Source organism: Rana temporaria, chromosome 9, assembly GCF_905171775.1.
Source record: "Rana temporaria chromosome 9, aRanTem1.1, whole genome shotgun sequence".
Taxonomy (NCBI): domain Eukaryota; kingdom Metazoa; phylum Chordata; class Amphibia; order Anura; family Ranidae; genus Rana; species Rana temporaria.
The window spans coordinates 141,065,743-141,079,369 of record NC_053497.1 but is presented as its reverse complement, the minus strand read 5'-3'; the positions used below and the strand labels follow the sequence as shown (position 1 = coordinate 141,079,369).

At 42.7% G+C, this 13,627-nt stretch overlaps 1 long non-coding RNA gene across 1 annotated transcript; it reads right to left on the bottom strand.

The window, feature by feature from the left end:
* Positions 1-5,190: 5,190 nt before the first annotated feature.
* LOC120914151 lies at positions 5,191-12,757 on the bottom strand. The gene is made up of 3 exons (XR_005743622.1): positions 12,362-12,757; positions 11,982-12,065; positions 5,191-5,482 (listed from the first exon to the last, which is right to left on the bottom strand). It is a non-coding gene; the product is annotated as an uncharacterized LOC120914151 (long non-coding RNA).
* Positions 12,758-13,627: the final 870 nt, after the last annotated feature.

Below are 13,627 nucleotides of genomic sequence, written 5' to 3'. Positions count from 1 at the left end.
GGGCGTGTTTTATATAAATGATTGGTGACCCGACGTGATTGACGTTTTTTACGAACGGCGCATGCGCCGTGCGTGTACATATCCCAGTGTGCATTGCTCCAAAGTACGCCGCAAGGACGTATTGGTTTCGACGTGAACGTAAATTACGTCCAGCCCCATTCACGGACGACTTACGCAAACGACGTAAAATTTTCACATTTCGACGCGGGAACGACGGCTATACTTAACATTGACTAGGCCAGTTATTTGTTCGACTAACTTTACGCCAGAAAAAACGTACGTAAACGACGTAAAAAAATGCACCGGGCGCACGTACGTTTCTGAATCGGCGTATCTAGTCATTTACATATTCTAAGCCAAACTCAGCGGAAGCGCCACCTAGCGGCCAGCGTAAATATGCACCCTAAGATACGATGGCGTAGGAGACTTACGCCGCTCGTATCTTAGCCTAATTTAAGCGTATCAGGTTTCCAGAATACGCTTAAATTTAGGACGGCGTAGATTCAGAGTTACGATGGCGTATCTACTGATACGCCGGCGTAAAGCTATCTGAATCTAGCTAATAGTTACATAGTTAGTCAGGTTGAAAAAAGACACAAGTCCATCCAGTTCAACCACAAAAAAATAAACAAACAAAATAAAAAACATAGTACAATCCCATCCACCCAACTCCATACCCACAGTTGATCCAGAGGAAGGCAAAAAAAAACAGCAGAGCATGATCCAATTTGCTACAGCAGGGGGAAAAATTCCTTCCTGATCCCCCGAGAGGCAATCAGATTTTCCCTGGATCAACTTTACCTACAAATCTTAGTACTGAATTATATTCTGTACATTTAGGAAAGCAATCTACTGAGCTGGCCAGAACCACGTCTGGAGGGAGTCTGTTCCACATTTTCACAGCTCTTACTGTGAAGAAACCTTTCCGTATTTGGAGATGAAATCTCTTTTCCTCTAGACATAAAGAGTGCCCCCTTGTCCTCAGTGTTGACCGTAAAGTGAATAACTCAACACCAAGTTCACTATATGGACCCCTTATATATTTGTACATGTTGATCATATCCCCCCTTATTCTCCTCTTCTCAAGAGTGAATACATTTAGTTCTTCTAATCTTTCCTCATAGCTGAGCTCCTCCATGCCTCTTATCAGTTTGGTTGCCCTTCTCTGCACTTTCTCCAGTTCCCCGATATCCTTTTTGAGAACTGGGGCCCAAAACTGAACTGCATATTCCAGATGAGGTCTTACTAATGATTTGTACAGGGGCAAAATGATATCTCTGTCTCTGGAGTCCATACCTCTCTTATTACAAGAAAGGACTTTGCTTGCTTTGGAAACTGCAGCTTGGCATTGCATGCCATTATTGAGCTTATGATCTACCAAAACCCCCAGATCCTTCTCCACTACAGATCCCCCCAGTTGTACTCCCCCTAGCATGTATGACGCATGCATATTCTTAGCCCCCAAGTGCATAACTTTATATTTATCAACATTAAATCATCTGCCACTCAGTCGCCCAATTAGACAGAGCATTGAGGTCGGCTTGGAAATTGGAGACATCCTGCAAGGACGTTATTCCACTGCATAGCTTGGTGTCATCTGCAAAGACAGAAATGTTACTTTTGATCTCAGACCCAATATCATTTATAAATATATTGAAAAGTAAGGGTCCCAGCACTGAACCTTGGGGTACACCACTGATAACATTGGACCATTCAGAGTAAGAATCATTAACCACGACTCTCTGAATTCTGTCTTTCAGCCAGTTTTCTATCCATTTACAAACTGATATTTCCAATCCTGTAGACCTTACCTTACACATGAGCCGTGTGTGCGGAACTGTATCGAATGCAAAATCCAAGTATATCACGTCCACCGCCACTCCTCTGTCCAGGGTTTTACTTACCTCTTCATAAAAAGAAATCAGGTTTGTCTGACAACTTCTGTCTTTCATGAATCCATGTTGTTTGCTGCTTAAATAGTTTTTTTCCAGCAAGAACTCATCCATGTGGTCTTTTATTAAACGTTCCAGTATCTTCCCAACTATAGAAGTTAAACTAACAGGTCTATAGTTACTTGGTAAAGACTTTGTTCCCTTTTAAAATATGGGCACCACATTGGCCCTGCGCCAATCCAGTGGTACTATTCCTGTCATTAATGAGTCCCTAAATATTAGATACAGTGGCTTTGAAATTACAGAGCTCGAATCTTTTAGGATCCGTGGGTGGATGCCATCTGGTCCAGGTGCTTTATCCACCTTTATTCTGTCTAAATATTTCTGGACCATATCACTTTTGAACCATTGTGAATTTGGAGCAGTAGCCATATTTTTTATTTAGGTGTTTACCCATTAAATGACATGGTAATATAACAGGGAGGTAAAATTCTGGGAGGTAAGGCAGATTTAAGCCCAGAGTCTGTATCAATAGCGGGTGTATTTGTTGCCAGTAAGATATTTGAACAGAAGACCAAAAGACATTTTTAATATTCAAAGCAAGCAAACCCATCCATCCATGTCTCCATGCCTCATTTATTTTGACAAGAAAGCACTTTATAAAACACTGCCTAGAATTTCTGGTCGTAGCCATCTTGAGTAAGGGCAGGTGATTCATATAGCATTTACTTTCTGGAATCCATCTGCCCTTAGTTCATGCATGCATGCAGGAAGGTGTGCTTAGCTGAGAAAATCCCTCCTCTCCTCTTGAAGACTCCTGGGATGTATGACATAATTTGACTAAACTTGGAAACCAGAAAGTAACTTAAAGCGAAGGTCCACACAAAAGGTGAACCTCCACTTTTCGGGACCCTCCCCCCCTCCTGCGTCACATTTGGCACCTTTCAAGGGGGAGGGGGTGCAGATACCTGTAATACAGGTATTAGCGACCAACTTCCGGGAATAGACTCCCACGGGAGAACTTTCCCGTTACCCCCTGCTGTCTTCTGGGAAACACATTGGTTCCCAAGAGACAACAGGGACTAGTCAGGGTGCAACGCACGGCTCGCGGATGCATAGTAGGGAACGGGGCAGTGAAGCCGCAATACTTCACTTCCTGATTCCCACACTGAGGATGGCGGCGGGGGCAGCCGAGTGAAGTGATTGCACGGCTTTGGCTGCCGACATCACGGGCGCACTGGACAGGTAAGTGTCCATTTATTAAAAGTCAGTGGCTGCAGTTTTTTGTAGCTGCTGGCTTTTAAAAAAAAAAATTGGGTGGACCTCCACTTTAACCACTTCCTGACCGCCGCATGTAGATATACGTCAGCAGAATGGCACGTACAGGCACATTGGCGTACCTGTACGTCCCTGCCTAATTGTGGGTCGGGGGTCCGATCGGGACCCCCCCCCCCGCTACATGCGGCGGTCGGATACCCGCGGGGAGCGATCCGGGACATTCGTTTATAGCCGCCCCATAGCGATCGCTCCCCGGAGCTGAAGAACGGAGAGAGCCGTATGTAAACACGGCTTCCCCGTGCTTCACTGTGGCGGCTGCATCGATCGAGTGATCCCTTTTATAGGGAGACTTGATCGATGACGTCAGACCTACAGCCACACCCCCCCACAGTTGTAAACACACACTAGGTGAACCCTAACTCCTACAGCGCCCCCTGTGGTTAACTCCCAAAATGCAACAGTCATTTTCACAATAAACAATGCAATTTAAATGCATTTTTTGCTGTGAAAATTACAATGGTCCCAAAAATGTGTCAAAATTGTCCGAAGTGTCCGCCATAATGTCGCAGTCACGAAAAAAATCGCTGATCGCCGCCATTAGTAGTAAAAAAAAAAAATAATAATAAAACTATCCCCTATTTTGTAAACGCTATAAATTTTGCGCAAACCAATCGATAAACGCTTATTGTGATTTTTTTTACCAAAAATAGGTAGAAGAATACGTATCGGCCTAAACTGAGGAAAACATTTTTTTTATATATGTTTTTGGGGGATATTTATTATAGCAAAATTAAAAAATATTGCATTTTTTTTCAAAATTGTCGCTCTATTTTTGTTTATAGCGCAAAAAATAAAAACCGCAGAGGGGATCAAATACCACCAAAAGAAAGCTCTATTTGTGGGGAAAAAAGGACGCCAATTTTGTTTGGGAGCCACGTCGCACAACCGCGCAATTGTCTGTTAAAGCGACGCAGTGCCGAATTGTAAAAACCCCTTGGGTCATTTAGCAGCATATTGGTCCGGTCCTTAAGTGGTTAAGAAACATAAAAAGTTAATAAAAATTAAAAGTTTAAAACAAGTAAATATGATATACTTTCCTGCCTATTTACTAATGCTAGCAGCTTATGGATAAAATATCCAATGCTGATTGAGAGAGTGCAGTTCCACTTTAAAGCCCTCTTTGGTTAAGGGGAGAAAGACTCCAATACACTTTGATCAGGCTTTGTCAAAGGGAGAGTGGGGTCTGTTGTTGGAGAGAATGGTACAGATGCATCACTTGTTTCAGGATAGCCATTGCAATTAGGATACTTTGAAGAGGAGAGGTCAGTATCTTTAGGGTTTGTGTTCCCAGTTGGGCCTCAACAGCGTCTCGAAACGTGAGGCGTTATCTGGAAATGTGATAATTATGCAGTTTAACACATTTGTTAAATACGTACAATTGTACTCTGAACATGCAAATGGTGAACATATTTCCTCTCTGCCCCCACTATAGGACCTCTGTGAATAGCTACCTATCTAGGTGTAGGGGTGGTAGATTGCTACAATAAAGATTTATTTATTGTGAGGTGAAAAATAACATAACAGCCTTTGAAATTAGTAAAAACATTTAAACACTCAAAAGGTGAATTTTTGTCAATCAGAATGGATGATGCATAAGACCCCTTTCACACAGAGCAGACTGTGGCTGCGATCCGCTTGCTCAGCAGAGGATCTGCCTGCTGATCCCCACTAAGCAGGTGGATGACAGGTCGGTGTTCACTCCGCTTATGCAGAGCAGACACAGACACAGACTGCTCTCCTCTATGAGCAGGCAGATGTAAACTGACTTCCTGTCTATTTACACCCGACTGTAATCCGATCCGAGCCATAAGGGGAACAGATCCCCATTCGTCTCTTTATGGAAGATCGGATTGGATGTAGGCGGGTGTAAATGGGCACATGTCTGTTTACACCCACTGCTCCATAGAGAAGAATGGAGGTTCCGATTGAGTCCGCCTGAAAAACTTCCTGTCTGTGTAAAAGGGGCCACCGTGGTCATTTCAGGCTTTTCCATTTTTTGTTGTGTTTGTCAGCAACTGTTAAAATAAAATGTGTTTCCCATTTCCTGTGCATAAAATCTTCTAACAGCCTCCTGTCTCGAGGTGAAGGTCCAGGCTTGGTCTCCACATTTTTAAACCCATGATGTCAGATATTCATTGTCTTTGATCATATGTTGTCTTAATTCCGCTGTAATGTGTCCATAATCCAGGAGGTAAAGGGGATACAAAAGTCTTCCAGGTTCTTATTAATCAATTTATGGAGAAAATACACACCTGGGGGACAAAAAAGTTTCAAAAGATTACTGTGGCTGGTATTTCCTCAATTGATATATACTAAGCAAGTCTTAAGAACTACTATAGAGAGATGACTATTCCATTCATCTCCACGGCCCCATGTATACACGGTAGTTTGGCGTAGGGTTGCCACCTGTCCAGGATTCATCCGGACAGTCTGGGTTTTAAATCATGTGTCCGGGTTTCAGTCCAACTGAAACCCGAACACATTATTCCGACAGGAATGTGGCTTGAAACAGGGCTTGAGAGGAGGGTGAGGGGACACTATGTGTGCCGCATTACTATACTCTTTGTGCCCAAAGGTATCCCAGGTCTGTTACAATCCTATAGTGTAAGTAAATAAGATTGACATGTACAGTACGCAAGCTATTTCGGAGGAAGAGAGGAGTCTGGTGATGGCGCTAGGAAGGAGCATGCCGTGAGTTCCAGGTCTCCAGCTCCCTAATGTATGAGGATTGAAATCTCTATACTCCTATTCCCGCCTGTTTGCAGTTGCTCTTAGCCTCCCCTAAGTTCTAAGTCTGTTGTACCTAGGTTTGCTTGAGGAGGAGCTGAGGTGGTCCCGGTGGCTGTGGAGGGGAGGATAGGCTCATGTGCGGCTTGCAGCTTGCTTCCCGCAGAGATGCAGGAAGCAGAGAAGCAGAGATCAGGGAGCCGTGACCGGCAGTAGAATCTCAGAGTGCGCTGAGGATTGCAGAGGATCACCGAGTGCGCCGAGAGTGGCCGAAACCAGCCAGTTGGTCGAAAGTAATGGGAACAGGCCGTAGGTCAGGTACCAGAGAGGTTTCAGACAACTGAGAGCAAGTTCAAGGCTGAGACTGTAAGCAGGTCCGGGATGCAAGCCAGGGTCAAGGGGCTGGAGAAGGTAACAAGTCCGAAGTACAAGCCAGAGGTCAGGGGTTGGAGACAGCAGCAGATCCAGGGAGACAAGCCGGGGGTCAGGTTCAGGAGAGAGAGCAGAGTCGTCGGGTCAATCCGGGTCACAATGAGTTCAAGTACAGGTACAGGAAGAATCAACAGGCAGGAGCTGACAACAAACCAGCAACCCGTCACGAGACTGGGGCTGGTTTAAGTAGGAAGGCCAGGACTCTGATTGGTGCGCTCGCATGCACGTGCCGTCCCGCAGAACCGCGCATTGCGCGCACGCCGTTCACACTAGGGCATGCGCCACACGGCGTCTGGCCATGCCAATCCTCTGACAGGCCTATGGCTGCTATGTGGCCAATAAGCTGAAGAAAATGGAGGAGGGACAATGTACCCTCTCTGAGGAGCTGATTTCTAGTGTCCTTCAAAAAGCGGTCAGGGGACTGCTGAAAGAGACCACCCATCTGTGTGATCTCGGCCATCCTTCTTCTCCTACTCCTCCTGCCACATTTCCACCACCAGAACCACAGTCTTCAAGGCTGCGTGGAGAGAGCCGTGGAAGGAATGCGGCAGGGAAGCGTGGAGGGAATGCTGCAAGGAGCTGTGGAGGGAACGCTGCAGGGAGGTGTGGCGGGAACGCTGCAGGGAGCCGTGAGGGAAGGCTGCAAGGAAGACCAGAAAGTGATTCCCTGGCTTCAGTCTGCTCTGCCAGAAGACGCAGGCTGTTGTAGTACCACAGCTTGGGGACATATATGACATCTGCTGCTGCTCCTGATTTCTGTGATTTGGGGACCAGATTGTGCTCCCTATTGTATGGACTCCTCAAGTTATTTATTTTATTTTCCATACACTTTATGTCTGCCTTGGGGTCCAAAGGCTGCATAAATTCGACAAATTTCTCCATTGTTGCCCTTCCTCTTTATTTTGTTACCAGAATAAATGGATATTTGATTTACTTTAAATACTTGCCTATGTGTTTTTCATAAAAAGGACAGTTTGGTTGTATTAGAGTAGGAAGGTACTTTTCATAAATACACTGTGTAATTAACAAGGGACACCAACCAACCTCCTTGAGATAAAAAAATACACGATAATAATGTTGTTGGGGTAACTTGACCAGAAAATAAAAATGGAGATCACAAGAAAATATTAAAACCCCACAAAAAAAAATAGGAGATCTTGTTTCAAATCACCAACCAAAAAATAAATAAAAAACTATTTTTGAGATCTGGCTTTAAAATCAAATACGAAGATTCATGAGATCACAAGAAACAATAAAGAAATATATATTTCTAATTTCAAAATCAACCAAAATAAATCAGAAGCACTCAACTTAAACCTCTCACCCAACAACTATGACTTACTAAAGAACAATCATAACTTTAAATGGGAAAAGGAAACCCTTAAATATCTGGGAATTAAACTAACCCCATCTATTGACAGTCTATTCTCAGTAAATGTCATACCCTCTTGAACTCCATTTCCAAAGACTTACAAAAATGGACACCCAAACTTTTCTTGTGATTTGGTAGAGCATCAATCCTAAAAATGATGATTTTACCAAGACTGCTTTATTTTTTTAATGCTCTACCAATTAGGATACACTCTTCCTTTTTTTCCAAACTACGAAATATACATCTAACATTTCTTTGGGCTGGCAAAAAACTGAGAATAAGTTTCCGCCAACTCACATTACCTAAAAGTAGAGGTGACATTGGCCTCCCAAATTAAAAAAAAATATCATACTGAGTCCCACATCACCAGACTGATAGATTGGCATTGCCATGGGAATAATAAAGACTGGGTCCAATTAGAACGTACTCATCACAAGAAATCATAATATATAGTATAGTATAGTATAGTATAGTATAGTATACTATACTATAGTATAGTATAGTATATAAATAGTGCCCCTGGACGAAGTCTTCTAAGACGAAACGGCTTAGGGTAGTGGCGTGCTGACGTCTATAACCGCATACTGTGTCCCGGAGTGAACGGGTTGTGCTAGCCGGCCGGCTATATTTTCACAAGCTAATTTTATCTGCTCTCTTGTAAGTGTGATTTTAATTTTTTATATTAAACTGCTATATGGATTCACACTATGTTAGCTCTTTTCCTTCTTCACATCTGTTTTAAACTACACTAATCATCGGTCCATTGTGGGCGAAAACTCGGCCTTTGGATATCCTGCCACACAAGCCTTTGGCTGGGGAGTAAGCCATCTGTCGTCAGAAGGTCTCTAGTTGGGATCTTCCCCTCTGGTAAGGGGCAGTGTGATCAAAAGGTGTCTTGTCTATCCATCCACTATTCTGAGGTCTCCTTGTTTTTTTTTTTTTCTTTTCTGTTTTTTTTTTAAGTGTATTTTGTGCGTGTACTCGAGAGAGGAGCCGGACTGCAGGAGTTGGGAGTAGGCAGGTCTCCCCCAGAGGCAATCTGCCACCTTTCTCAATGCCCCGGGTGGCAATGGTGGGTGTGTGAGGGGGTCCTCCCACACAGCCCGCCCTACCTGCTCCGCTTTGAAGCCCAACGGGGCAGAGGGACTCCCTATAAGGGAGTGAGAGGATCTAGCCCACTCAACCAGCCCCGTTAGTCCTTCGCCTCTCTTTTTAGAGACCGCGTGGTCAAAGTGCGTGCATGTTAACCCAATTTCGAGTGCGTGTAAGTGTGGTGGTTTTTGTGGGAGGGGGGTGGGCGTACTAAGCGCAGGCTTAGCTCGCATAGCACACCCACCAGGAGCCAGGCTGAGACCACCAAACTCAATTCACATGTAGCTGAGACCGGGATCCGAACCCCTAGCTGCAGAGGTGAATGGCTTGTCAGCGCAGTGCCAATCGCGTTGAGCCACCGCAGCTCCCCTAGGTCTCCTTGTTTTGATGTCACTATTCACTAGAAGGAAAATGATAATGGACTGTCAGTAACCATCATCATATGCACGTTATCTGTGTTTCATGTTGTGTAATGATAGACTTATTTTATCACTCAAATTTTTTCTATTGGTATAAAACACAACCATTGGGACTGTTTCATTTCACTTTTTGGACCAATCAATTTGTTCCATGCAAATTTATTTCATTTTCATTTGCATCATAGCACTATGTGTTTGTATTAGTTGCGCAGCTTGCTTTCCATTGTACTAGTTATTTGTGGGTATCTCACTATTTAAGCTGCTAGCATTTTTAATTTTAGGTTCACTTATCAGACAGCGTGGTATCACCACATTTTTTTCACTGAGAATAAGTTTCCGCCAACTCACATTACCTAAAAGTAGAGGTGGCATTGGCCTCCCAGATTTAAAAAAAATATCCTACTGCGTCCCACATCACCAGACTGATAGATTGGCATTGCCATGGGAATAATAAAGACTGGGTCCAATTAGAACGTACTCATCACAAGAAATCAATCTCTTATTACCCCTGGACTATGGATTCTAAATTCACCAAAAGGATAACCCATCCTCTAGTGGCTGCTACGTTAGATATTTGGCACAGATCAGCTACAACATATAAATTAGCCTCAATACCAGGACCACTAACCCAGGTAGCTGACTGTGAAGAAAATAGACTTTATTCGGTATTTTCTCATAGGTTCGGTTTGTTTTTAAGAACCTCTGGACCGATCTGGGTGAAATATGGATATGTTGGTCCCCCAGATCGGGGCTATCAGGGGATATGTAATTGTAGGGATACCTTGTGTGGAAAGGGGTGTTCCAACTTTTGGGAAAATTGTGTGCTCTCTGCCTGGAGATAATTGGTTTATTCCTTAACTGATCTCAATATATTCCAGGCAGAGAGAGGGTGGGTGTACTATAAAAGCTTGCTGTGGTAATGTCGTCTGCTACTGTCATGTAAATTAACCTTAGTCTGGCTCTCAAGAACCTTTCAATTGTGTGATGCTAATTGACACTGTATTGTGTGAATTTCTATTGATGATAAATGTGTATTGTATAGCAGGTGAGAAGAGCTTATCTCGGAGTCACCTTATCTCAGAGACAGAATGTCTGTCGACTAAAAGATATGTATTGAGGGGGGCTCGTTAGTAAACCATTGTATGCTGTTGTGGGTGGAGTGTGTCATTGTCCATTTGATTACTGCAAGTATTCTTTTTGGTGTATATAAGAGCCTGCCTTCTCAATAAAGATGTTCTATGCCTGGTACACCCTTCATGAAGTTTTGGCTCATGTTTGGGGGAATATTCTAACCATTGGGAAGAATCATCCTGGAAACTGCATTCATCTCCACTATCCCTCTACCTCCTATGGTAGTGATAATCATTTATGCTTGGCGATTGAGGGATGGAAAGAAAGCGGCAGTACCATAACCACTGCAGGTCTTAACACTGACAACCCAGATTTTCCTCCTGGCGTGAACCTTACAGTATTTCCATCTCCCACCAACACCAATAAATTGTTAGTTACCCACTGTCTAATATGAAATAAAATTAAATCTCTTGAAAATTTCAGAACAGACTTTGGAGAATCATTTCCTGGAGCATGGTTTTATTTGCAACTGAAGGATTTCCTAGTAAATAGCAAACATAAAAGGGCAGTCATTGTAACAGTCTAACTCAGTTAGAGCAAATCTGCTATTCTAGCTCTCAGGTCTTGAAAACAACCTCCTTGGTTTACTCCTGGCTAAAGCAGTCACAAACAGAATCACACAACAAACACAGAAATAACTGGGAAAAAGAACTAGGTATCACATTAAGTGATGCCCAATGGGAAAAGGCATGCATCTTAGCTTACAAATGCTCTCTTAGTTCGAGGTATCAGGAAATCTCCTATAACATTTTAACACAGTGGTACATGACTCCTCAGAAAACTAAAAAATGGTTGACCACTTCATCAGACATCTGTTGGCAATGTAACAAAGAAATAGGATCCTTCCTACATGTTTGGCGGCTGTGTCCCCCGATCCTTGACTTTTGGTCTCAGGTAACAGTAACACACTGGATTAAACACATCACAGACACCAAAATTAAGTTAGATGTAGCTGCGTGTCTTCTACATATTAACCATCTTACGATCAGTAAGTAAAAAAAAGCACTTACAAGACACCTACTGACAGCAGCTAAAACACTGATTCCTCTATATCGGAGGACAACTAGAAGCCCGACGGTCAAGGATTGGTTGGACAGGGTTCAATATATATTCAAGATGGATGAGATTGTAGCAATGAAAAAGGAAACACTGAGAACTTCCATAATTTATGGCAACCATGGGTATTATTTATATACACCAATGAATATCAAATGTTAAAAACTTGAGTCCCACAAGAACTATAATTATGACAAATAGAATCAGGGATAAATCTTTGATACTACTTCTTCTACTGTACAATTTGTGTTGGTATTATTAATATTCCTATACGTGCCAGAACATTAGTATGTGTTACCTAACTATGATATGACAACTTGTACTGTCTTTGGTGTTGATTCTGAACGACCCTCTACGCCCCTATTTACCCCTCCCTCCTTTTTTTTCCCCCTCTCCCCCCCTTTTTTTTCCCTTCTCCCCTCCCATTCTTACCCTATTTCATTATCAAGGTATAACATGTATAACTGCTTTTCATTGAGATACATGTTTGTACGCCCTCTTACTGAGGTTTGTTTCACTTACTTTGTAGACGTTGTTGTATAATTCGATCCATTGTCATTCAATAATTGTTGTTAATTCTTTGTTACAATCTTCTTTCAATAAACTCTTGATTGTGAAAAAAATAAAAAATAAAGAAATAAGTTTGTCATAACTCTGTGAATATCAGCAGCAAAAAAAACATTTTTATTCTAGCATTAGAAAGAAGAAAAGAATGCGCTACATTAAACGATTCAATAATTTGCAGCATGACGAATGTGCTATCTAAAACATGTTCTATTTCTAAATACCGACGGAAAAAAGTCAGATGGGGCCCACACACGATTGGAATTTCAGATGAAAAAAGTCCATCTGACTTTTTTCATTGGAAATTCCGATCGTGTGTACAAGGCATTAGATGTTACCTTTGCTGTAAAAGGCTGATCCAGGTTCCGATGTTCCACAATGTAATAACCACAGCAATAAAGAAAACCAGATAAAGCCACCACAGAAATCGACAAATCCACTGTGTGATAGAAGTGATGCAGCAGAAAATCTTAATCAAAAGACAAACAATCACCAAGAAAGCCAAGATGAGGAGAAGAGGATCCATTGATATTTGTAGCTTCAGATCTTCCTCGCAACAACATGAGCTATGAGGAAATGGCTGCTCACTATGCAAACTATTTAGAAAACAGCCGTTCCCTCATTTACAAACAATGGAGATCTGAAACTCATCTGCCCTATTTCCAACCCACCTGCCACACTTGTGAAAATTCAGTTTCACAATTTAATTATTTAGTGAAAGTCTCATAGACACATAGAAACTTCCAGACAAATTGGATAATATTTAAAAAACGATTAGCTAGATTCAGGTATACTTACGACGGCGTATATCGTAAGTCCGAATCCACGCCGTCGTATCTTTAAGCGTATTCTCAAACTGAGATACGCTAAAATTGGGTAAGATACGACCGGCATAAGTCTCCTACGCCGTCGTATCTTAGCTGCATATTTACGCTGGCCGCTAGGGGCGTGTACGTCGATTTACGCCGAGAATATGTAAATGAGCAAGATACAACTATTCACGAACGTACGCCCGTCGCAGTAAGCTACGCCGTTTACGTAAGGCGTTTTTCGTACAGATAAACCACCAAAAAGGTGGCGCAGCCAATGTTAAGTATGGATAAACTATACTAAACTAGACTAAAAAATTGGGACTTTATATGAGGCACTGGGTATCAGCTCTCATGTTAACGTTTTTGGGTCTAATGTACTGGTTAATTGCCATATTCAACTGTTTTATCGGTTCTCCTGGGATGCATGTTTCATTCAAAGTCCCACCCTTGTCTTTTTCTGTTCAATGTTAAGTATGGACGTCGGGACAGCCGTCGAATTTCACGTTGTTTACAGTACATTGTTTGCGTAAGCCGATTCAGAATGGGGCTGGGCGTAGGTTATGTTCACGTCGAAAGCAAGGAGTATTTGCGACGTGATACTGAGCATGCGCACGCATGCGCCGTACGATCGGCGCTTCATTTACATGTATGGTAATGAATCGTGAATTCATTCCCATACAACACGCCCCCTACCTGCCTATTTTGAATTAGGCGGGGTTACGCAGGGCCATTTGCGATACGCCAACGTAACTTAGGAGGCAAGTGCTTTGTGAATACAGTACTTGCCTCACT